At 35.6% G+C, this 27,691-nt stretch overlaps 1 pseudogene; it reads left to right on the top strand.

Moving 5' to 3' along the window:
* Positions 1-725: 725 nt before the first annotated feature.
* On the top strand, positions 726-14,209 carry LOC101256662 (WD40 repeat-containing protein HOS15-like; annotated as a pseudogene).
* The last annotated feature ends 13,482 nt before the right edge of the window (positions 14,210-27,691 follow it).

The raw sequence follows: 27,691 nt of genomic DNA, 5'->3' as shown, positions 1-27,691 counted from the left end.
TCCTACAATTAGCGCTTGGATGCCCAAAATGGACTCTAAAAATTGTGAGAATGTAGGTATTTCTCCCCAACTCCATACGGAGGGTTTCGTAATTCTTTGCAAAGAAATCGCCCAGAAGTTATATAACTAAAATATTCATGGGCTTATACACACTAAAAATTGAGAAAATCGCCTAAATCCTATTAATTGGTCCCTAAAATCTAAAATGGATTCTAATAATTGTGAGACTGTACATATTGCTCCTCCAACTCCCTACAGATGGTTCATTAAAGGTTTTCATATATGTGGTATATTTATTGATAGATTTTAAATGTGATTCGAACCGACTGATACAATACTCTAGGCGAATCTAGCATATAGCTTAGGTAAAAATGCATCCGCACTTGATTTATACATTGATAGGTTTTAATAAGTTCCTTCTTAGCTCGTAGGAAAGAACAATTGAAATCAGACTCTCCCAAAGAATATGAATAAATAAATTTAACAATTCAAGTCTTGGCAACATAATTTTTATTTAAACCAGGGTGTTATTGTTTTAAAAAGGAAATATATTTATTGGAGCCTAAAGGTAGCTTAGTCATCCAACAATTCATTCAAAATGCCTTTTTTGGAACCTACATAACCTTTCATACATCCCAAATGATTCACACTTAACAATATTTTTTTGCCTCTATATATATGAGAGGATGGCCTCTTTTAGTATATGACGTCAACAATTCACAACAATGGCCTCTTTTACCTCTGAGTTCCTCATTTTCATTGTTTTATGCTACCTCAGTGAATCAGGTAATTTATATCTATCCAATTTTAATTGATGTTGCGTTTGTATTCTGTATCGAAAACATGTTGTTGTTTTCTAGGTTTGATCCACTAGAATAATAAATTTTGAATTCAGTAAATTGAATGTTGTTGTTATTACCAAATTTAAACATCTCATTTAAATTTCCTATCTGTCTCTACATTTTTAGATAGAAGTAAATAAACTTAACAACTCTTGCCCATGAGGAAGTAAATTTTGATCGTGATGGACTATACAGATTCAACATTTGCTTTTGGGTAGTATATATCTAATCCGTCTACTGATTTTGCTGATATATTTTTTCAGGATTCACACATGCAGCATTTACTTTTGGATACGAGGCAGGGCTCAATACGAGCACGATCGATGGACATCTACTTCCTCCTGGTGGTCTTGTTCAATTAGTACAAAAGGGGATTCAGTATCTTGAACTGGAAACCAATTTCAGCAATGTAAGGCAAATATTTTTTTCTCTATCCGAAACATGTTGTTTTTGTTTACTAGGTTTAATTCATTCAATATCCACTAGAATAAAAAATTTTGAATTCAGTAAATTGAATATGTTGTTATTACTATATTTAAACATCTCATTTGAATTTCGTATTTGTCACTCCATTTATAGATAGGATTAAATATATATATTTAACTTTCAACTCTTGCCCATGAGAAAGTAAAGTTGATCATGATGGACTAGTACCAATGCAGGATTCACATTCAACATTTCCTTTTGGGTAGTATATATCAAATCAGTCTACTAGTTTTGTTGATATATTTGTTCAGGATTCACATATTCAACATTTACTTTTGGATACGAGCCAGGGATCAATAGGAGCACAATGGATGGACTTCTAGTTCCTCTTGGTGCTCTTATTCAATTTGTGCAAAAGGGTATTTACAATCTTGAACTGGAAACTAATTTGAGCAATGTAACCCACACGTTGCTCAAATTTGTTTCCAGTTCAAGATATTGAATACCCTTTTGCACAAGTTCAACAAGAGCATCAAAAGGAACCAGATTTTTATCCATTGTGCTCTTATTGATCCTAGCCTCGTGTCCAAAAGTAAAGGTTGAATGTGCGAATTCTGAAAAAATATATCAGCAAACCAATGGACTGATTAGAGGCCAAGATTGAAAAAACTTATAACGGCGACAAAGGCATTTTTGAAGTGTGTTGGAACAAGGAAGGCTGCAAGGTTTCAGCTTATTTCGCAAACAAGAAGGTTTATGTGTTTGATGTGCCATTATAAGCGTTGAAGAGTACTTCAAAAGGACTCGGGAACTGAAAATTTTTCCTTTTAGTTGATTTATGCACTTATTTGGACATATGGTGTAAGACTTTATTTGGTATCATGCTTTCTTTCATTGCTTTATCTATCATATATAGGCTCTTTTCAGCTTAATACATAATTAAGTTGTCAAAATATTCCATTTAACCTTCGATCTAAATCATGCTTCAATTGAACATGCCTAATTTGAATATCTAAATATAATATTTTCACTTGCTTATAAAGTTGGTATCAAGCTTGTTTTTTATGACAAAATATTTATGGGCCAGCAACCACGAAAAAGTAAAAAAAAATCGTCCAATTACAATAAATTTGCACCAAAAAGGACTCTAAAATTTTTTGATATTATACGTATTGCTCCCACAACTTCCTACGAAGGATTTCGTAAAGGTTTCACAAACAAATAGTTCGAAAATCATATCACCAAAATATTCATGGGTTAACACACACGAAAAACTGAAAAGATCACCTAATTTCTATAAATTGACATCTAAATTTCCAAAATTGATTCTAAGAAAAATGTGAGATTATATCTATTGTTCCCCAACTCCTTGTGAAGGGTACTGTAAAGATTTTACAAAGAAATTTTCTGGAAGACATATCACCAACATATTCTAGCGCACACACGAAAAATTATTTTTTATTCAAATAGTGTCAAATTCCAAAATAAAAGGAAAGGGATGCTTGTATGCACATTAGCTTCGCTAACTCAATTGTGAAAATCGCTTAATTCCTATACATTGGCCTCTATTTGAGTAAAATAGACTAAAAATTGTGAGATTGTACATATTGATCCCTCAAATCCCTACGAAGGGTTACATAAAGATTTCGCAAAGAAACCGTCTGTAAGTATATCACCAACATATTTAGGGGCTAACACATACAAAAAATTGAGAGAATCGCCTAATTCCTGTAAATTGGCCCCTTAATATCCAAAATAGACTCTAATAATTGTGATATTGTACATATTGTTCCATTTACTCCCCATGAAGGTTTCTGTAAATATTTTTCAAAGAAATCACCCAGAAGACAAATCAACAAAAAATTCTTGGGCTAACGCACACAATAAAAAAAGGAAACTGCACAAGTACCCTCTCAATCTATGCCGAAATCGCAGAGACACACTTATACTATACTAAGGTCCTATTACCCCCTGCACTTATTTTATTAGTAATTTTCTACCCCTTTTCGGCCTACGTGGCACTAGCTTGAAAAAAAGTGAACCAGCGTTGGGCTCACAAGATAATGCCACGTAGGCCGAAAAGGGTAGAAAATTACTTATAAAATAAGTTCAAGGGGGTAATAGGACCTTCGTATAGAATAAGTCTGTCTCTGAGATTTCGAGCACAGGTTGAGAGGTACTTGTGCATTATCCCTAAAAAAACTATGGAAATCTCTTAATTATTGTAAATTGCCCCCTAAATGCGCAAAATGTACTCTAAAAATTATGAGATTGTATGTACTGCTCCCTAAATCCCCACAGAGGGTTCTATAAATATTTCACAAAAAAGTCATCTGGAAGCCATATCACCAAAATATTTTTGGGCTAATACACATGAAAAATTGAGATAATTGCCCAATTCTGCGCCCCTAAAAGCCCAAAATAAACTCTAAAAATTGTGAGATTGTATGTTGTCCTCCCCGAACTTCCTACTAAGGATTTTAAAAAGGTGTCACAAAAAAATCATTTGAAAGTCATATCACCCAAATATTCTTGGCCTAACACATACAAAAAATTAAAAATAAAATCACTTAATCCCTGTAAATTGGCCCTTGAATGCCCAAAATGGACTCTAAAAATTGTGAAAATGCAGGTATTGCTCCTCAACTCCCTACATAGGGTTTCATAATGCTCTCCAAAGAAATCGCCCGGAAGCTATATCACTAAAATATTCATGGGTTTATAAACACTAAAAACTGAGAAAATTGACTAAATCCTATTAATTGGCCCCTAAATGTCTAAAATGGATTCTAAAAATTGTGAGACTATACAGATTGCTCCTCCTATTCCCTACAGATGATACATTAAAGGTTTTCATATATGCATTATATGTAGTATATTTATTGATAAATTAAACTTCAAATGTGAACCGACCGATACAAAACGTTAGGCTAATCTAGCATATAGCTTAGGTAAAAATGCATGTGCACTTGATGTTTTCATTGATAGGTTTTAATAAGTTCTATCTTGAATCAAAGGAAAGAACAATCACAATCAGAATCTCCCAAATAAATAAATTTAACAATTCAAGTCTTGGCAGCATAATTTTTATTTAAACCAGGGTGTTATTGTTTTAAAAAGGAAATCTATTTATTGGAGCCTGAATGGTAGTTTAGTCATTCAATAATTCATTAAAAATGCCTTTTTTTGAACCAACATAAGGTTTTCATACATCCCAAAAAATTCACACTTACCCTAATTTTTTCCTCTATATATATGAGAGGATGGCCACTTTCATTTTAAGCCGCCAACAATTCACAACAATGGCCTCTTTAACCTCTGAGTTCCTCAATTTCATTGTTTTCCGCTATCTCTTTGAATCAGGTAATTTAATTCTCATCTTCAGAACTTGTTATATCTATCCAATTTTAATTGATGTTGTGTTTCTATTCTGAAATTCCCATGAATCTGAGTTTGAAAACTTGATATGTTGTTGTTGTTAGATGATGTTAAATTCTTCAAAGTAAACATTTTTTCTCTATCTAAACATGTTGTTGTTAGATGATGTTAAATTCTTCAAAGTAAACATTTTTTCTGTATCGAAAACATGTTGTTGTTAGATGATGTTAAGTTTTGCAAAGTAAAAAATTTTTCTGCATCGAAAACATGTTGTTGTTGTTAGAAATGTTAAAATTCTGCAAAGTAAACATTTTTTCTGTATCGAAAATATGTTGTTGTTGTTGTTTGCTAGGTTTTATCCACTAGAATAATAAATTTTTGAATTCAGTAAATTGAATGTGTTGTTATTACCAAATTTAAACATCTTATTTAAATTTTATATATGTATCTCCATTTTAAGATAGGATTAAATAAACTTAACTTTCAACTCTTGCCCATGAGGAAGTAAATTTGATCGTGATGGACTAGTACAGATTCAGTATTCACACATTCAGCATTTGCTTTTGGATAGTATATATCTAATCGGTCTACTGGTTTTAATGATATATTTTTTCAGGATTCAAACATCCAACATTTACTTTTGGATACGAGTCTAGGATCAATAGGAGCACTACGGATGGACATCTAGTTCCTATTAATGCGCTTATTAACATTGTGCAAAAGGTTATTCAGTACCTTGAGCTGGAAACTAATTTGAGCAGTGTAAGGCATACATTGCTCAAGTTGGTTTCCAACTCAAGATATTGAAGACCCTTTTGCACAATTTTAATCAGTGCATTGATGGGAACCAGATGACCATCTATTGTGCTCCTATTGAGCGTTGCCTCGTATCCAAAAGTAAATGTTGAATGAGTGAATCTTGAAAAAATATATCAGCAAACTAGTAGACTGATTAGAGGCCAAGATTGTAAAAACTTATAACGGCGATGGAGGCATTTTTAAGTGTGTTGGAACAAAGAAGGCGTCAAGGTAAAAGCTTTTTTTCGCAAACAAGGTTTGTGTGTTTGATATGCGATTGTAGACGTTGAGGAGTACTTCAAAAGAACTTGGAAACTGATTTTTTTTCATTTTAGTTAATTAAAACTTATTTGGACATATGGTTGGTATCATACTTTCTTTCATTGCTTTATCAATCCTATAGAGGTTTTTTCGGCTTAATACATAATTAACTTGTCAAAATATTCCATTTAGACCTTCGATCTACATCATGCTTCAATGGAACATGCCTAATTTAAGTATCTAAATAGAATAATCTGACTTGGTTATAAAGTTGGTATTAAGCCTTTTTTTATGACAAATATTTATGGGCTAGCAACTAAGAAAAAGTAAAAAAACTGTCTAATTTTTGTAAATTTGCCACAAAATGAACTCTAAAAATTGCGAGACAATGTGTATTGCTCCCACAACTTCCTACGGAGGATTTCGTAAAGGTTTCACAAAGAAATAGTTTGAAAGTCATATCACTAAAATATTCATGGATGTTACACACGAAAAAACTGAAAAAATCACCTAATTTCTATAAATTGACCCCTAAATTTCAAAAGTGGATTCTAAGAAAACTGTGAGATTTTACCTATTATTCCCCAACTCCTTGTGGAGTGTACTGTAAAGATTCTACAAAGAAATTTAGTGGAAGACATATCTCCAAAAAATTCTTGGGCATACACAAGAAATTAAGAAAATCGCTTAATTCTTGTAAATTGGCCCCTATATTAGTAAAATAGACTCTAAAAATTGTGCGTACTGATCCCCCAACTCCCTATGAAGGGTTCCATAAGGATTTCGCACAGAAATTGTATGTAGGTCATATCGCAAAAATATTTATGGCTAATTGAAATTATCACCTAATTCTTGTAAATTTGCCCCTTAATGTCCAAAATGGACTCTAATAATTGTAATATTGTGCATATGTTCCCTTGACTCCCAATGAAGGGTTCTGTAAATATTTCGTAAAAAAATCATCCGGAAGACATATCACCAAATATTCATGAGCTAATACACAAAAACTATGGAAATCGCTTAATTCCTGCAAATTACCCCTCTAAATGCGCAAAATGGACTCTAAAAATTATGAGATTGTACGTACTTCTCCCTAAATCTCTATTGAGGGTTCTACAAAGATTTCACAAAGAAGTCATCTGGAAGACATATCACCAAAATATTTATGGGCTAATACACATGAAAAATTTAGATAATCACCCAATTCTTGTAAATTGACCCCCGAAAAGCCCAAAATAAACTCTAAAAATTGTGAGATTGTATGTTGTCCTCCCCGAACATCCTACGAAGGATTCTATAAAGGTTTCCCAAAAAAGTCATTTGAAAGTCATATCACCCAAATATTCTTGGCCTAACACACACGAAAAACTTAAAAAAATCTCTGAATTCCAATAAATTAGCGCTTGGATGCCCAAAATGGACTCTAAAAATTGTGAGAATGTATGTATTTCTCCCCATCTCCATACGGAGGGTTTCGTAATTCTTTGCAAAGAAATTGCCCAGAAGTTATATCACTAAAATTTCATGGGCTTATTTATACACACTAAAAATTGAGAAAATCGCCTAAATCCTATTAATTGTATAAATTTTGCAAAGTAAACATTTTTTCTGTATCGAGAATATGTTGTTGTTGTTTGCTAGGTTTTATCCACTAGAATAATAAATTTTGAATTCAGTAAATTGAATGTTGTTGTTATTACCAAATTTAAACATCTCATTTAAATTTCGTATCTGTCTCTCCATTTTTAGATAGGAGTAAATAAACATAACAACTGTTGCCCATGAGGAAGTAAATTTTGATCGTGATGGACTATACCGATTCAGCATTTGCTTTTGGGTAGTATATATCTAATCCGTCTACTGATTTTGCTGATATATGTTTTCAGGATTCACACATGCAGCATTTAATTTTGGATACGAGGCAGGGATAAATACGAGCACGATCGATGGAATGCAGGATGATACCGATATGGATGAAGACTTCAAGCTTCTAGAGCCTATGGATCTCATTACAAAGAGTGTAGATGAGCTGCGGAAAATAATAAAAGAGAAAAACGAGAAAGCTCAGAAAAAGAAACTTAGGGGGAAAGGTAAGGCGAATGCTGACCACAAACGAGAACCCACAAGAAGAACGGAGATGGAGAAACAGCACAAGGAAAAAGAGCGTGAACATGACAGCGAAATGAGCGATGTAATGGTCTTGGAAGGACATACATCTGAGGTTCGCTATGACTTCTCAATAGGTGTGATCTTCTATTTTCAGTCTGACATATTAACGTTACTATTCTCTTTTGTTTCAATACTCTTACTAGGTTTTTGCCTGTGCTTGGAGTCCAGAAGGGTCACTACTTGCATCTGGGTAAGCATTAGTAGCATTTCTTTCTTTTTTGATCTCGTATATGGATCAACTGATGTTCATATTCATGTCGATTATATCTAACCATGTGTAATAACATGTTAGGTCTGGAGACGCGACTGCTAGAATATGGACTATCGGAGATGGTCCATTTAATTCTACTATCCCAAATGTTTTGGTTTTGAACCATTTGGACAGTCAAGTAACTGAGGAAAACAAGGATGTTACATCACTTGACTGGATTGTGAGTTTTTTATACTGCTTGTTTTGGGGTGACTTTGGTTGATCTATACTTTTCTGGTGGACTTTCTAAAATTAGACTACATTGCTTGTAGTTACATCTTTAATTTTCTTGTTATTTTTGATCTTGTGTTTATGAATTTCTCTTGTATAGAGAGAGGGTACTCTGCTTGCGACATGTTCTTACGATGGCCTAGCAAGAATCTGGAAACGATCTGGTAAGGGGCATGGAGGAAAAACTTGTTTTGAAGATTGAATGTATAAATTATCAGTGCTTTTTGTGTCTTGTTTTCTCTTACTGACTTTTCATACAGGGGAATTGGTTAGTACTCTTAACAAACATAAAGGGCCAATCATGTCTTTGAAGTGGAACAAGAAAGGTAATTATCTCCTTAGCGGTAGTATTGATACAACTGTCGTTGCTTGGAATGTGAAGTATGGAGAATCAAAGCAGCAATTTGGATTTCATTCAGGTGTTCTGTTGCCTCAATGAATCTTTATAATTTACCTCATATCTGAGCAAGGATAGATTTTGTTTTGTTTTGTTTTGCTTATGTTCATACGACCCCATGTAGGTCAATTACTTGATGTTTCTTGGCGAAACAATGATTCTTTCACGACCAGCTCAGCTGATAGCATGATATATGTTTGTAAAGTTGGAGAGAACAAACCAGTCAAAAAGTTCCCAGGACAGTAGGTGTCGACTGAAGCTTAGCTTGTTATGCTTGATTCGAACGTTGATGTTTCCATTGGGGATAGTCTTAAAGGGTTGTTTACTTTGCCATTGCAGAATGAAATCGATACTATCAATTGGGACCCCTCAGGTTCTTTGCTGGCTTCATGCTCTGATGATACCACAGTTAAGGTATTTCCTATCTTGTCCTTCTAAAGGTTAGGCGCATGTCACATTTCGAACCGTGCTGCATACATAAGCTTGGTATTTTTTAAATGGGATAAGGTAGAGAGGCGGTGCAGTGTGCCGCTGGCCCTCGAGGACTTTTTGTCAATAATTTATTGTTTTTGTGCAGATATGGAGCATGAAACAGGATTCTGCTTGCATGATTTCCGAGAACATAGCAAAGTATCTATTTTTTGTCCTTTGTTTTTCTTTGTTGATTTGCTTAATCAAATCAGACATCAACTGCTGATTGTTATGTTTTTGTTAGGGGATATATACCATCAAATGGAGTCCAACTGGCGCTGGTACTAGCAATCCGAATAATTTTGCCATATATAGTTACCTAATACTTGTTGTTGATAGAAGGATAGCAGGTATTTCCTGAAATTAGTTGAGATGTGTACAAGTTAACACTTTAGTCATTTCTTTTCTTTTTGTTACTTCGAAAGTGACTACTTCAGCTTCAGCCACTCGAATTTTTGATATTCCTTTTTATTTCTCATCAAATGAATGGCATCACTACAATTATTTTTAAAAATAATGGAAATCTCTTAATTCTTGTAAATTGCCCTCTAAATCTACAAAATGGACTCTAAAAATTATGAGATTGTACGTGCTCCTCCCTAAATCTCTATGGAGGTTTCTTTAAAGATTTCACAAAGAAGTCATCTGGAAGTCATACACCAAAACATTTTTGGACTAATACAAATGAAAAATTGATATAATTGTCAAATTCTCGTAAATTGCTCCCCTAAATGCCCAAAATAAACTCTAAAATTATGAGACTGTATGTTGTCCTCCCCGAACTCCCTACGAAGGGTTCTGTAAAGATTTCACAAAAAAATCATTTGAAAGTCATATCTCCAAAATATTCTTAGGCTAACACATTCAAAAAAGAAACTAAAAGTCACTGAAACCTGTAAATTTGCCCCTGAATGCACAAAATGAACTCTAAAAATTGTGAGAATGTATGTATTGCTCCCCAACTCCCTAGAGAGGGTTTCATAATGCTTTGCAAAGAAATCGTTCGAAAGCAATATCACTAAAATATTCATGCGTTGATACACACTAAAAACTGAGAAAATTGCCTAAGTCCTATTAATTGTCCCCTAAATGTATAAAATGGACTCTAATAATTGTGATACTGTACATATTGATCCCTCTACTCCCCATGGAGGGTTCTGTAAAGATTTCGTAAAGAAATCATCCGGAAGACAAATCACAAAATATTCATGAGCTAATACACACAAAACAAACTATGGAAACCGCTTAGTTCCTGTAAATTTCCCCTCTAAATGAGCAAAATGGACTCTAAAAATTATGAGATTGTACGTAGTGCTCTCTAAATCTTTACGGAGGGTTCTATAAAAATTTCACAAAGAAATCATCTGGAAGCCATATCACCAAAATATTTTTGGGCTAATACATATGAAAAATTGAGATAATTGTCAAATTCTTGTAAATTTCCCTCCTAAATGCCAAAATAAACTCTAAAAATTGTGAGACTATATGTTATCCTCCCAAACTCCATACGAAGAGTTCTGTAAGGGTTTCACAAAAAAATCATTTGTAAGTCATATCACCCAAACATTCTTGGCCTAACACATACAAAAAATTTAAAAAAAAATCACTTAGTCCCTGTAAATTGGCCCTTGAATGCCCAAAATAGACTCTAAAAATTGTGAGAATGCAGGTATTGCTCCTCAACTCTCTACGGAGAGTTTCTTAATGTTTTCCAAAGAAATCGCTCGAAATCTATGTCACTAAAATATTCATGAGTTTATACACACTAAAAACTGAGAAAATTGCCTAACTCCTATTAATTGACCCCTAAATGTCTAAAATGGATTCTAATTATTGTGAGACTGTACAGACTACTCCTCCAACTCCCTGCAGATGGTTCATTAAAGGTTTTCGTATTTGTATTATATGTGGTATATTTATTGATAAACTTTAAATATGAATCGAACCGACCGATACAAAACCCTAGGCGAATCTATCATATAGCTTAGGTAAAAATGCATCCGCACTTGATTTTTACATTGATAGGTTTTAGTAAGTTCTATCTTAGCTCGAAGGAAAGAACAATTGAAATCAGACTCTCCCAAAGAATATGAATAAATAAATTTAACAATACAAGTCTTGGCAACATAATTTTTATTTAAATTAGGGTGTTAGTGAATAAATAAATTTAAAAATTCAAGTCATTCAACAATTCATTCAAAATGCCTTTTTTTGGAACCAACATAACATTTCATACATCCCAAAATTCACTCACCATATTTTTTGCCTTTATATATATGAGAGCATGTAATAGTAATTCAGGGTGTTATTGTTTTTAAGAGGAAATCTATTTATTGGAGCCTGAAGGGTAGTTTAGTCATTCAACAATTCATTGAAAACGCCTTTTTTGGAACCAACATAACGTTTTAATACATCCCAAAAAATTCACACTTACCCTAATTTTTGCCTCTATATATATGAGAGGATGGCCACTTTCATTTTAAGCCGCCAACAATTCACAACAATGGCCTCTTTAACCTCTGAGTTCCTCAATTTCATTGTTTTACACTACCTGAGTGAATCAGGTAATTAAATTCTCATCTTCAAAATCTGTTATATCTTACCCAATTTTAAATGATGTTGTGTTTCGATTTTGAAATCCCCATGAATTCAAGATTGAAAACTGGATCCTCTATCTGCACAAGGTAGGGCTTAGGTTTGCATATACACCAACCCTTGGATATGTTCTTGTTGTTAGATGATGTAAAATTCTGCAAAGTAAACATTTTTTCTCTATCTAAACAAGTTGTTGTTGTTAGATGATGTTAAATTCTGCAAAGTAAACATTTTTTCTTATCTAAAACATGTTGTTGTTAGATGATGTTAAATTCTCCAAAGTAGACATTTTTTCTGTATCAAAAACATATTGTTGTTGTTAGAAATGTTAAAATTCTGCAAAGTAAACAATTTTTCTGTATCGAAAATATGTTGTTGTTGTTTGCTAGGTTTTATCCACTAGAATAATAAATTTTTGAATTCAGTAAATTGAATGTGTTGTTATTACCAAATTTAAACATCTCATTAAAATTTTATATATGTATCTCCATTTTTAGGTAGGATTAAATAAATTTAACTTTCAACTCTTGCCCATGAGGAAGTAAATTTGATCGTGATGGACTAGTACGGATTCACGATTCACACATTCAGCATTTTCTTTTGGATAGTATATATCTAATCGGTCTACTGGTTTTGGTGATATATTTTTTCAGGATTCAAACATCAACATTTACTTTTGGATACAAGGCTAGGATCAATAGGAGCACTACAGATGGACATCTAGTTCCTATTAATGCGCTTATTAACATTGTGCAAAAGGTTATTCAGTACCTTGAGGTGGAAACTAATTTGAGCAATGTAAGGCATACATTGCTCAAGTTGGTTTCCAACTCAAGATACTGAAGACCCTTTTGCACAATTTTAATCAGCGCATTGATGGGAACCAGATGACCATCTATTGTGCTCCTATTAAGCGTTGCCTCGTATCCAAAAGTAAATGTTGAATGAGTGAATCCTGAAAAAATATATCAGCAAACCAGTAGACTGATTAGAGGCCAAGATTGTAAAAACTTATAACGGCGATGGAGGCATTTTTGAAGTGTGTTGGAACATAGAAGGCTGCAAGATTAAAGCTTGTTTCGCAAACAAGGTCTGTGTGTTTGATATGCGATTATAGACGTTGAGGAGTACTTCAAAAGAACTTGGGAACTGAAATTTTTTCATTTTAGTTAATTTATGCGCTTATTTGGACATATGGTTGGTATCATACTTTCTTTCATTGCTTTATCAATCATATAGAGGTTTTTTGGCTTAATACATAATTAACTTGTCAAAATATTCCATTTAGACCTTCGATCTATGTCATGCTTCAATGGAACATGCCTAATTTAAATATCTAAATAGAATAATCTGACTTGGTTATAAAGTTGGTATTAAGCCTTTTTTTAATGACAGAATATTTATGGGCTAGCAACTAAGAAAAACTAAAGAAATTGTCTAATTTCTATAAATTTGCCATTTGCCACAAAATGGACTCTAAAAATTGCGACACTATGTGTATTGCTCCCACAACTTCCTAAGGAGGATTTCGTAAAGGTTTCACAAAAAAATAGTTTGAAAGTCATATCACTAAAATATTCATGGATGTTACACACGAAAAACTGAAAAAATCACCTAATTTCTATAAGTTGACCCCTAAATTTCAAAAATGGATTCTAAGAAAACTGTGAGATTTTACCTTTTATTCCCCAACTCCTTGCGGAGTGTACTGTAAAAATTCTACAAAGAAATCTAGTGGAAGACATATCTCCAAAAAATTCTTGGGCATACACAAGAAATTAAGAAAATCGCTTAATTCTTGTAAATTGGATCCTTTCTATTTTGAATCCGAGTTTGAAAACTGGATCCTTTCTCTCTCTATATATACATATGCACAAGGTAGGGATTAAAGTTCGCGTACACAGCAACCTCCCCACACACCCTTGGGTATGTTGTTGATGTTAAATTTTGCAAAGTGAACATTTTTTTCTCTATCCGAAACATTTTGTTTTTGTTTACTAGCTTTAATTCATTCAATATCCGCTAGAATAATAAATTTTGAATTCAGTAAATTGAATATGTTGTTATTACTATATTTAAACATCTCATTTGAATTTCGTATTTGTCACTCCATTTATAGATAAGATTAAATATATATTTAACTTTCAACTCTTGCCCATGAGAAAGTAAAGTTGATCATGATGGACTAGTACCAATGCAGGATTCACATTCAACATTTCCTTTTGGGTAGTATATATCAAATCGGTCTACTGGTTTTGTTGATATATTTGTTCAGGATTCACATACTCAGCATTTACTTTTGGATACGAGCCAGGGATCAAGAGGAGCACAATGAATGGACTTCTAGTTCCTCTTGGTGCTCTTATTCAATTTGTGCAAAAGGGTATTTAGAAACTTGAACTGGAAACTAATTTGAGCAATGTAACCCACACGTTGCTCAAATTTGTTTCCAGTTCAAAATATTGATCTACACTTTTGCACAAGTTCAACAAGAGCATCAAAAGGAACTAGATTTTTATCCATTGTGCTCTTATTGATCCTAGCCTCATGTCCAAAAGTAAAGGTTGAATGTGCGTATCCTGAAAAAAATTATCAGCAAACCAATGGACTGATTAGAGGCCAAGATTGAAAAACTTATAACGGTGACAAAGGAATTTTTGAAGTGTGTTGGAACAAGAAAGGCTGCAAGGTTGCAGCTTATTTCGCAAACAAGAAGGTTTATGTGTTTGATGTGCGATTATAGACATTGAAGAGTACTTCTAAAGGACTCGGGAACTGAAAATTTTTCATTTTAGTTGATTTGTGCGCTTATTTGGACATATGGTGTAAGACTTTGTTTGGTATCATGCTTTATTTCATTGCTTTATCAATCATATAGGCTCTTTTCAGCTTAATACATAATTAACTTGTCAAAATATTCCATTTAACCTTCGACCTAAATCATGCTTCAATTGAACATGACTAATTTGAATATCTAAATATAATATTTTCACTTGCTTATAAAGTTGGTATCAAGCTTGTTTTTATGACAATATATTTATGGGCATGCAACCACGAAAAAGTAAAAAAAATTGTCTAATTACTGTAAATTTGCACCAAAAAGGACTCTAAAATTTTTCGATATTATACGTATTGCTCCCACAACTTCCTACGAGGGATTTCGTAAAGGTTTCGCAAAGAAATAGTTCAAAAATTATATCACCAAAATATTCATGGGTTAACACACACGAAAAACTGAAAAGATCACCTAATTTCTATAAATTGACCTCTAAATTTCCAAAATGGATTCTAAGAAAAATGTGAGATTATATCTAGTGTTCCCCCAACTCCTTGTGGAGGGTACTGTAAAGATTTTACAAAGAAATTTTCTGGAAGGCAATCACCAAAATATTCTAGCGCACACACGAAAAATTACTTTTTATTCAAATAGTGTCAAATTCCAAAATAAAAGGAAAGGGATGCTTGTATGCACATTAGATTCGCTAACTCAATTGTGAAAATCGCTTAATTCCTATACATTTGGCCTCTATTTGAGTAAAATAGACTCTAAAAATTGTTAGATTTTACATATTGATCCCTCAAATCCCTACGAAGGGTTACATAAAGATTTCGCAAAGAAACCGTCTGTAAGTTATATCACCAACATATTTAGGGGCTAACACATACAAAAAATTGAGAGAATCGCCTAATTCCTGTAAATTGGCCCCTTAATATCCAAAATAGACTCTAACAATTGTGATATTCTACATATTGTTCCATCAACTCCCCATGGAGGTTTCTGTAAATATTTTGCAAAGAAATCATCCAGAAGACAAATCAACAAAAAATTCTTGGGCTAACGCACACAATAAAAAAAGGAAAAACGCACAAGTACCCGCTCAATCTATGCCGAAATCGCAAAGACACACTTATACTATACTAAGGTCCTATTACCCCCTGAACTTATTTTATTAGTAATTTTCTACCCCTTTTCGGCCTACGTGGCACTAGCTTGAAAAAAAATTCAACCAGCGTTGGGCCCACAAGATAATGCCACGTAGGCCAAAAGGGGTAGAAAATTACTTATAAAATAAGTTCAAGGGGGTAATAGGACCTTCCTATAGAATAAGTCTGTCTTTGAGATTTCGGGCATAGGTTGAGAGGTACTTGTGCATTATCCCTAAAAAAACTATGGAAATCACTTAATTCTTGTAAAATGCCCCCTAAATGCGCAAAATGGACTCTAAAAATTATGAGATTGTATGTACTGCTCCCTAAATCCCCACAGAGGGTTCTATAAATACTTCACAAAAAAGTCATCTGGAAGCCATATCACCAAAATATTTTTGGGCTAATACACATGAAAAATTGAGATAATTGCCCAATTCTGCGCCCCTAAAAGCCCAAAATAAACTCTAAAAATTGTGAGACTATACGTTGTCCTCCCAGAACTCCCTACGAAGGGTTCTGTAAAGGTTTCACAAAAAAAATCATTCGGAAGTCATATTACCCAAATATTCTTGGCCTAACAAATACAAAAATTTAAAAACAAAATCACTTAATCCCTGTAAATTGGCTCTTGAATGCCCAAAATGGACTCTAAAAATTGTGAGAATGCAGGTATTGCTCCTCAACTCCCTACATAGGGTTTCATAATGTTTTCCAAAGAAATCGCCCGGAAGCTAAATCACTAAAATATTCATGGGTTTATAAACACTAAAAACTGAGAAAATTGACTAAATTCTATTAATTGGCCCCTAAATGTCTAAAATGGATTCTAAAAATTGTGAGACTATACATATTGCTCCTGCAATTCCCTACAGATGGTACATTAAAGGTTTTCATATATGCATTAGATGTAGTATATTTATTGATAAATTAAACTTCAAATGTGAATCGAACCGACCGATACAAAACCTTAGGCGAATCTAGCATATAGCTTAGGTAAAAATGCATTTGCACTTGATGTTTTCATTGATAAATTTTGATAAGTTCTATCTTGGATCAAAGGAAAGAACAATCATAATCAGACTCTCCCAAAGAATATGAATAAATAAATTTAACAATTTAAGTCTTTGCAACATAATTTTTATTTAAAGCAGGGTGTTATTGTTTTAAAAGGAAATCTATTTATTGGAGCCTAAAGGGTAGTTTAGTCATTCAATAATTCATTAAAAATGCCTTTTTTGAACCAACATAAGGTTTTCATACATCCCAAAAAATTCACACTTACCCTAATTTTGTCCTCTATATATATGAGAGGATGGCCACTTTCATTTTAAGCCGCCAACAATTCACAACAATGGCCTCTTTAACCTCTGAGTTCCTCAATTTCATTGTTTTCCGCTATCTCTTTGAATCAGGTAATTTAATTCTCATCTTCAGAACTTGTTATATCTATCCAATTTTAATTGATGTTGTGTTTCTATTCTGAAATTCCCATGAATCCGAGTTTGAAAACTAGATCATCTATATGCACAAGGTAGGGATATTTAGTTTTGCGTACACACAAACCCTTGGATATGTTGTTGTTGTTAGATGATGTTAAATACTTCAAAGTAAACATTTTTTCTCTATCTAAACATGTTGTTGTTGTTAGATGATGTTAAATTCTGCAAAGTAAACATTTTTTCTGTATCGAAAACATGTTGTTGTTAGATGATGTTAAATTCTGCAATGTAGACATTTTTTCTGTATCGAAAACATGTTGTTGTTAGAAATGTTAAAATTCTGCAAAGTAAAAAAAATTTCTGTATCGAAAATATGTTGTTGTTGTTTGCTAGGTTTTATCCACTAGAATAATAAATTTTTGAATTCAGTAAATTGAATGTGTTTTTATTACCAAATTTAAACATCTCATTTAAATTTTATATATGTATCTCCATTTTTAGATAGGATTAAATAAATTTAACTTTCAACTCTTGCCCATGAGGAAGTAAATTTGATCGTGATGGACTAGTACGGATTCACGATTCACACATTCAGCATTTGCTTTTGGATAGTATATATCTAATCGGTCTACTGGTTTTGGTGATATATTTTTTCAGGATTCAAACATCCAACATTTACTTTTGGATACGAGGCTAGGATCAATAGGAGCACTACGGATGGACATCTAGTTCCTATTAATGCGCTTATTAACCTTGTGCAAAAGGTTGTTCAGTACCTTGAGCTGGAAACTAATTTGAGCAAGGTAAGGCATACATTGCTCAAGTTGGTTTCCAACTCAAGATACTGAAGACCCTTTTGCACAATTTTAATCAGTGCATTGATGGGAACCAGATGACCATCTATTGTGCTCCTATTGAGCCCTGCCTTGTATCTAAAAGTAAATGTTGAATGAGTGAATCCTGAAAAAATATATCAGCAAACCAGTAGACTGATTAGAGACCAAGATTGTAAAAACTTATACGGCGATGGAGGCATTTTTGAAGTGTGTAGGAACATATAAGGCTGCAAGGTTAAAGCTTTTTTCGCAAACAAGGTCTGTGTGTTTAATATGCGATTGTAGACGTTGAGGAGTACTTCAAAAGAACTTGGGAACTGAAATTTTTTCATTTTAATTAATTTATGCGCTTATTTGGACATATGGTTGGTATCATACTTTCTTTCATTGCTTTATCAATCCTATAGAGGTTTTTTCGGCTTAATACATAATTAACTTGTCAAAATATATCATTTAGACCATCGATCTACGTCATGCTTCAATGGAACATGCCTAATTTAAATATCTATGGGCTAGCAATTAAGAAAACTAAAAAAATTGTCTAATTTCTGTAAATTTGCCACAAAATGGACTCTAAAAATTGCGACACTATGTGTATTGCTCCCATAACTTCCTGAGGAGGATTTCGTAAAGGTTTCACAAAGAAATAGTTTGAAAGTTATATCACTAATATATTCATGGATGTTACACACGAAAAACTGAAAAAAAATCACCTAATTTCTATATATTGACCCCTAAATTTCAAAAATGGATTCTAAGAAAAATGTGAGATTTTACCTATTATTCCCCAACTCCTTGCGGAGTGTACTTTAAAGATTCTACAAAGAAATTTAGTGGAAGACATCTCCAAAAAATTCTTGGGCATACACAAGAAATTAAGAAAATCGCTTAATTATTGTAAATTGGCTCTAAAAATTGTACGTACTGATCCCCCAACTCCCTATGAAGGGTTCCATTAGGATTTCGCAAAGAAATCGTCTGTATGTCATATCGCAAAAATATTTATGGACTAATTTAGAGAATCGCCTAATTCTTGTAAATTTGCCCCTTAATGTCCAAAATGGACTCTAATAATTGTAATATTGTGCATATTGTTCCCTTGACTCCCAATGAAGGGTTCTGTAAATATTTCTTAAAGAAATCATCTGGAAGACATATCACCAAATATTTATGAGCTAATACACAAAAACTATAGAAATCGCTTAATTCCTGCAAATTACCCCTCTAAATGCGCAAAATGGACTCTAAAAATTATTAGATTGTACGTACTTCTCTCTAAATCTCTACTGAGGGTTCTATAAAGATTTCACAAAGAAGTCATCTGGAAGACATATCACCAAAATATTTATGGGCTAATACACATGAAAAATTGAGATAATCACCCAATTCTTGTAAATTGACCCCCGAAAAGCCCAAAATAAACTCTAAAAATTGTGAGATTGTATGTTGTCCTCCCCGAACTTCCTACGAAGGATTCTATAAAGGTTTCACAAAAAAATCATTTGAAAGTCATATCACCCAAATTTTCTTGACCTAACACACACGAAAAACTAAAAACAAAATCTCTGAATTCCTACAAATTAGCGCCTGGATGCCCAAAATGGACTCTAAAAATTGTGAGAATGTAGGTATTTCTCCCCAACTCCATACGGAGAGTTTCGTAATTATTTTCAAAGAAATCGCCCAGAAGTTATATCACTAAAATATTCATGGGCTTATACACACTAAAAATTGAGAAAATCGCCTAAATCCTATTAATTGGTCCCTAAAAGTCTAAAATGAATTCTAATAATTGTGAGATTGTACATATTGCTCCTCCAACTCCCTACAGATGGTTCATTAAAAGTTTTCATATATGTATTATATGTGGTATATTTATTGATAAATTTTAAATGTGATTCGAATTGACCGATACAAAACTTTAGGCGAATCTAGCATATAGCTTAGGTAAAAATGCATCCGCACTTGATTTATACATAGATAGGTTATAATAAGTTATGTCTTTCCTCGAAGGAAAGAACAATTGAAATCAGACTCTCCCAAAGAATATGAATAAATAAATTTAACAATTCAAGTCTTGGCAACATAATTTTTATTTAAACCGGGGTGTTATTGTTTTAAAAAGGAAATATATTTATTGGAGCCTAAAGGTAGCTTAGTCATTCAACAATTCATTCAAAATGCCTTTTTTGGAGCCTACATAACCTTTCATACATCCCAAATGATTCACACATAACAATATTTTTTTGCCTCTATATATATGAGAGGATGGCCTCTATTAGTATATGCCGTCAACAATTCACAACAATTGCCTCTTTTACCTCTGAGTTCCTCATTTTCATTGTTTTACGCTACCTCAGTGAATCAGGTAATTTATATCTATCGAATTTTAATTGATGTTGTGCTTGTATTCTGAAATCCCTATGAATCCGAGTTTGATGACTAAATCCTCTATTTGCACAAAGTAGGGAATAAGGTTTACATACATACCAACCTCCCCACAAACCCTTTTGTTGAATGCCTTGAATCGGACCCGCTACAAACAGAAAGGACGGGGGTCTCGCTGCCCGGTCAGCGAGTCGGGGGGTCCAGGGGGGCGACGCGCCCCCTGGCCTGGGGGTCCGGGGGGGCGGAGACGCCCCCGGGCCGACGGTATACAATGTTGTTGTATTGGGCCCTTAATTTTCTGTTGATTCTGTATGTTGGGCCCAAGCCTGTTAGGGCGTAGCTTAGCACTATATATAGACGCTATGGGAAACCCTATTCTGTAATTCTGTTTTTGCCTCTCCATAATAAAACTGCTCCCTCTCTTCCCGTGGACGTAGCCAATTTGTTGGTGAACCACGTAAATCTGTTGTCTTATTTTTCGCGTTTATATTTTCTCGTATTATCTCAAATTCCGCACAACAAATTGGTATCAGAGCCTCTCGGTTAATCGGTGTTCTTGGAGAATTCGAGATGTCTGCTTTGAACGTGAAAATCGACAAATTCACAGGGAGGAACAGTTTCAGTTTATGGCAGATCAAGATGCGGGCCTTGTTGAAACAGCAAGGCTTCTGGGCGCCGTTGTCGAAAGACAAGAACGCCGTCGTTACTCCTGAGATGGCGATTCTGGAGGAAAAGGCGCACTCGACGATCATGCTGTGTCTCGCGGATGACGTCATCACGGAGGTCTCGGATGAAGAGACTGCTGCTGGTCTGTGGTTGAAGCTGGAGAGTTTGTACATGACAAAATCTCTAACCAACAAGCTGCTTCTGAAACAACGTCTATTCGGTTTACGAATGGCTGAAGGTACACAACTCAGGGAACACTTAGAGCAATTGAATACTTTGTTATTAGAATTGCGTAATATCGATGTGAAGATCGAGGATGAAGATGCTGCCCTGATTCTGTTAGTATCTCTCCCAATGTCGTTTGAGAATTTTGTTCAATCGTTCATTGTTGGGAAAGATACTGTGTCACTGGAAGAAGTCAGATCAGCCCTTCATAGCAGGGAATTACGGCATAAGGCTAACGGCACAAGTACGGACATACAGCCTTCCGGTCTGTTCACCAGTAGCAGAAAGGGAAGGAAAAACGGCGGAAAGAAAAATAAGCCGATGTCGAAGGGTGCAAAGCCGGATGATGTTTGTAATTACTGCAAGGAGAAGGGACATTGGAAATTTGATTGTCCGAAGAAGAAGAAGCAATCGGAAAAACAATCAGTGTCTGCTGCTGTTGCTGAAGAAGACACCAATTCTGAAGAAGATATTGCCCTAGTTGCGGATGAGCACACTCATCATTCAGATGTGTGGGTTCTTGATTCTGGGGCATCCTATCACATCTGTCCTAGGAGAGAGTGGTTCACGACTTATGAGCAGGTAGACGGAGGCAGCATCTCGATGGCCAACAGTTCTGTCTGCAAGGTGGTTGGGACAGGCTCGATCAAGATAAGGACACATGACGGTAGCTTCTGCACATTGAACGAGGTCAGGCACGTTCCATTGATGACGAAAAATCTGATATCTCTCAGTCTTTTGGACAGCAAGGGATTCAGCTGGTCGGGAAAAGATGGAGTCTTGCGGGTCTGGAAGGGTTCAAATTTGATTCTGAAAGGTGTCATGCGTGGTACTTTGTATTTTCTACAAGGTTCCACGGTTACAGGTTCAGCCCATGTTGCATCGTCAGAATTTCACCAGAAGGATATGACTAAGTTATGGCACATAAGACTTGGTCATATGGGTGAAAGAGGGATGCAAATTCTGTCAAAGGAGGATTTACTTGCTGGTCATAAGGTTAAGAGCCTAGAGTTTTGTGAACATTGTGTTTTTGGAAAACTACATCGCAACAAGTTTCCAAAGGCCATTCATAGAACAAAAGGCACACTTGATTATATCCATTCTGATTGCTGGGGTCCATGCCGTGTTGAGTCTTTGGGAGGCTGCAGATTTTTTGTGTCCATTATTGATGACTACTCAAGGATGACTTGGGTGTACATGATGAAGCATAAAAGTGAAGCCTTCCAGAAGTTCAAGGAGTGGAAAATTTTGATGGAAAATCAAACAGGGAAGAAGATCAAGAGGTTGCGAACTGATAATGGGCTGGAATTCTGTTGGTCTGAATTTGATCAATTCTGTAAGGATGAAGGGATTGCTCGACATCGCACAGTCAGAAATACACCACAGCAGAACGGTGTAGCTGAGCGGATGAATCAAACACTTCTGGAGAGAGCAAGGTGCATGCTCTCTAATGCTGGGCTAGATAGAAGATTCTGGGCAGAAGCGGTTAGTACAGCTTGCTACTTGATTAACCGCGGACCACATACAGGTATACAGTGCAAGACACCTATGGAGATGTGGTCTGGAAAAGCTGCTGATTATTCAAATCTGAAAGCTTTTGGTTGTACGGCTTACTATCACGTCAGTGAAGGTAAGTTAGAACCAAGAGCTAAAAAGGGAGTATTTGTGGGCTACGGAGATGGAGTGAAAGGTTTCAGAATCTGGTCTCCAGCAGAAAAGAGGGTTATTATGAGCAGGAACGTTGTCTTTGATGAAAGTCCTCTGCTTAGAACCATTGTGAAGCCTACAACTACGTCAGAAACTGGGAGTCTTGACAAACAGGTGGAGTTTCAAGTCATTCAGAACGAGAGCGATTTAAAGGAACCTGAAGAGGAGGATCAAGAGCCACAGACTGAAACTGATATTCCAGAATCTATGCCATCAGATATCCATCAGAGTATAGCTCAAGATCGGCCAAGGAGGGTTGGAGTTCGGCCACCTACGAGGTATGGTTTTGAGGACATGGTGGGTTATGCACTGCAGGTTGCTGAAGAGGTAGATACATCTGAGCCGTCTACTTACAAAGAAGCCATTTTAAGTTCTGATTCTGAAAAATGGTTTGCCGCTATGGGAGATGAGATGGAGTCCCTACACAAGAATCAGACATGGGATCTGGTCATACAGCCTTCGGGGAGAAAGATTATTACTTGCAAATGGGTTTTCAAGAAGAAGGAAGGGATATCACCAGCAGAAGGAGTCAAGTATAAAGCCAGGGTTGTTGCCAGAGGTTTCAACCAAAGAGAGGGAGTGGACTATAATGAGATCTTCTCACCAGTGGTCAGACATACTTCCATCCGAGTGTTACTAGCGATAGTTGCACATCAGAATCTGGAGCTTGAACAACTTGATGTGAAGACAGCGTTTCTACATGGAGAGTTGGAGGAAGAGATATACATGACTCAGCCGGATGGTTTCCAAGTTCCAGGGAAGGAAAATCACGTCTGCAAGTTGAAGAAGTCCTTATATGGACTTAAGCAGTCTCCAAGGCAGTGGTATAAAAGGTTTGACAGCTATATGGTGAAGTTGGGCTATACTCGGAGCTCATATGATTGTTGTGTCTACTACAATAGGCTCAATGATGATTCATTCATCTATCTGGTGCTTTATGTAGATGATATGTTGATAGCTGCAAAGAAGAAGTATGACATTCAGAAGCTGAAGGGTTTACTTAGTGCTGAGTTTGAGATGAAGGATCTGGGAGCCGCTCGGAAGATTTTAGGGATGGAGATCATTAGAGACAGAGAGAGAAGGAAACTTTTCTTGTCACAGAGAAGCTACATTCAGAAGGTCTTGGCGAGGTTTGGCATGTCTTCATCTAAGCCCATTGATACCCCCAGTGCTGCCAATATCCATCTCACTGCCATGTTCGCTCCACAGTCAGAAGAAGAGAAGGAGTATATGTCACGAGTCCCTTATGCCAGTGCCGTAGGAAGTTTGATGTATGCTATGGTCTGTACAAGGCCAGATTTAGCACATGCAGTCAGTGTAGTGAGCAGATTCATGGGACAACCAGGGAGAGAACATTGGCAGGCTGTGAAGAGAATTTTCCGGTACCTTAGAGGTACATCTGACGTTGGTCTCATTTATGGAGGTGATACTCAGTGCTTGGTTACTGGCTATTCTGATTCAGACTATGCTGGAGATGTTGACACAAGAAGATCGATGACTGGCTATGTGTTTACCCTTGGAGGATCTGTCGTCAGTTGGAAGGCAACTTTGCAACCTACAGTGACTTTGTCTACTACGGAAGCGGAGTACATGGCCTTGACAGAGGCTGCAAAAGAAGGGATTTGGTTGAAAGGGCTGGTTAGTGATCTTGGTCTGCATCATGATCAGGCTACGGTGTATTGTGACAGTTTGAGCGCAATTTGTCTAGCCAAGGATCAAGTCCATCATGAGAGAACCAAGCATATTGACGTAAGGTATCATTTTCTAAGAAGTGAGAAGAGAATCAAGGTGAAGAAAGTAGGAACTGCTGATAATCCTGCTGATATGTTCACAAAGCCGGTTCCACAGAGCAAGTTTCAACACTGTTTGGACTTGCTCAACATCAGAAGCTGTTAATTGCCCTGCGGGGCAACTCTGAGGAAGAGGGGGAGGCTTGGCACTATCATAGTGCGTCTGAAGAATCTGTTCGGAGAATTCAAGTCAAGGTGGAGATTTGTTGAATGCCTTGAATCGGACCCGCTACAAACAGAAAGGACGGGGGTCTCGCTGCCCGGTCAGCGAGTCGGGGGGTCCAGGGGGGCGACGCGCCCCCTGGCCTGGGGGTCCGGGGGGGCGGAGACGCCCCCGGGCCGACGGTATACAATGTTGTTGTATTGGGCCCTTAATTTTCTGTTGATTCTGTATGTTGGGCCCAAGCCTGTTAGGGCGTAGCTTAGCACTATATATAGACGCTATGGGAAACCCTATTCTGTAATTCTGTTTTTGCCTCTCCATAATAAAACTGCTCCCTCTCTTCCCGTGGACGTAGCCAATTTGTTGGTGAACCACGTAAATCTGTTGTCTTATTTTTCGCGTTTATATTTTCTCGTATTATCTCAAATTCCGCACAACAAATCATAGTGCGTCTGAAGAATCTGTTCGGAGAATTCAAGTCAAGGTGGAGATTTGTTGAATGCCTTGAATCGGACCCGCTACAAACAGAAAGGACGGGGGTCTCGCTGCCCGGTCAGCGAGTCGGGGGGTCCAGGGGGGCGACGCGCCCCCTGGCCTGGGGGTCCGGGGGGGCGGAGACGCCCCCGGGCCGACGGTATACAATGTTGTTGTATTGGGCCCTTAATTTTCTGTTGATTCTGTATGTTGGGCCCAAGCCTGTTAGGGCGTAGCTTAGCACTATATATAGACGCTATGGGAAACCCTATTCTGTAATTCTGTTTTTGCCTCTCCATAATAAAACTGCTCCCTCTCTTCCCGTGGACGTAGCCAATTTGTTGGTGAACCACGTAAATCTGTTGTCTTATTTTTCGCGTTTATATTTTCTCGTATTATCTCAAATTCCGCACAACACCTTTGATATGTTGTTGTTGTTACATGGTGTTAAATTCTGCAAAGTACACATTTTTTCTCTATCGAAAACATGTTGTTATTTACTAGGTTTGATTCATTCATCCACTAGAATAATACATTTTGAATTCAGTAAACTGAATGTGTTCTTATTACTAAATTTAAACATCTCATTTAAATTTCGTATTTGTATCTCCATTTGTAGATAGGATTAAATATATATTTAAATTTCAACTCTTGCCTATGAGAAAGTAAATTTGATCATGATGGACTAGTACCGATGCAGGATTCACACATTCAGCATTTGCTTTTGGGTAGTATATATCAAATTGGTCTACTGGTTTTGCTGATATATTTTTTCAGGATTCACATATTCAACATTTTTTGGATACGAGGCTAGGATCAAAAGGAGCATTATGGATGGACATCTAGTTCCTTTTGATGCTCTTATTCAATTTGCGGAAGTTTAACAAGAGCATCCAAAGGTACTAGATTTCCATCCACTATACTCTTATTGATCCTAGCCTCGTGTGCAAACGTAAATGCTGAATGTGTGAATCCTGAAAAAATATATCAGCAAACCAGTAGACTGATTAGAGGCCAAGATTGTAAAAACTTATAACGGCGATTTGGAACAAGGAGGGCTGGAAGGTCAAAGCTTGTTTCGCAAACAAGAACTTTTTTGTGTTTAATATGTGATTGCAGACGTTGAGGAGTACTTCAAAAGAACTTGGGAACTGAAAATTTTTCATTTTAGTTAAATTATGCGCTTATTTGGACATAAGGTGTAAGACTTTGTATGGGATCTTGCTTTCTTTGATTGTTTTATCAATCATATAGAGGTACTTTTCGGCTTAATACATAATTATCTTATCAAAATATTCCATTTAGACCTTCGATCTAAGTCATGCTTCAATTGAACATGCCTAATTTAAATATCTAAATAGAATATTCTGACTTGTTTAAAAAGTTGGTATCAAGCCTTTTTTTTATGACAGAATATTTATGGGCTAGCAACTAAGAAAAACTAAAAAAATTCTCTAATTTCTATAAATTTGCCACAAAATGGGCTCTAAAAATTGTGACAGTATATGTATTGCTCCGACAACTTCCTACAGAGGATTTCTTAAAGGTTTCACAAAGAAATAGTTCAAAAGTCATATCACTAAAATATTCATGGGTTAACACACACTAAAAGCTGAAAAATCACCTAATTTATATAAATTGACCCCTAAATTTCAAAAATGGATTATAAGAAAATTGTGAGATTGTACCTATTATTCCCCCAACTCCTTGCGGAGAATACTGTAAAGATTCTTCAAAGAAATTTTCTGGAAGACATATCACCAAAAATTCTTGGGCATACACGAAAAATTAAGAAAATCTCTCAATTCTTGTAAATTGGCCCCTATATGAGTAAAATATACTCTAAAAATTGTGAGATTGTACGTACTGATCCCCAACTCCCTATGAAGTGTTCCATAAGGATTTCGCAAACAAATCGTCGCTAAGCCATATCACCAAAATATTTATGGATTAACACATACAAAAAATTGAGAGAATCGCCTAATTCCTATAAATTTGCCCCTTAATGTCCAAAATGGACTCTAATAATTGTGATATTGTACATATTTTTCCCTTAACTCCCTATGAAGGGGTTCTGTAGGGAAACCGCTTAGTCCTGTAAATTGCCCCTCTAAATGCGCAAAATGGACTCTAAAAATTATGAGATTGTACGTACTGCTCCCTAAATCTCTACGGAGGGTTCTACAAAAATTTCACAAAGAAGTCATCTGGAAGCCATATCACCAAAATATTTTTGGGCTAATACACATGAAAAA

Source organism: Solanum lycopersicum, chromosome 12 (assembly GCF_036512215.1).
Source record: "Solanum lycopersicum chromosome 12, SLM_r2.1".
NCBI lineage: Eukaryota > Viridiplantae > Streptophyta > Magnoliopsida > Solanales > Solanaceae > Solanum > Solanum lycopersicum.
This window is presented reverse-complemented; position numbering and strand designations above follow the sequence as displayed.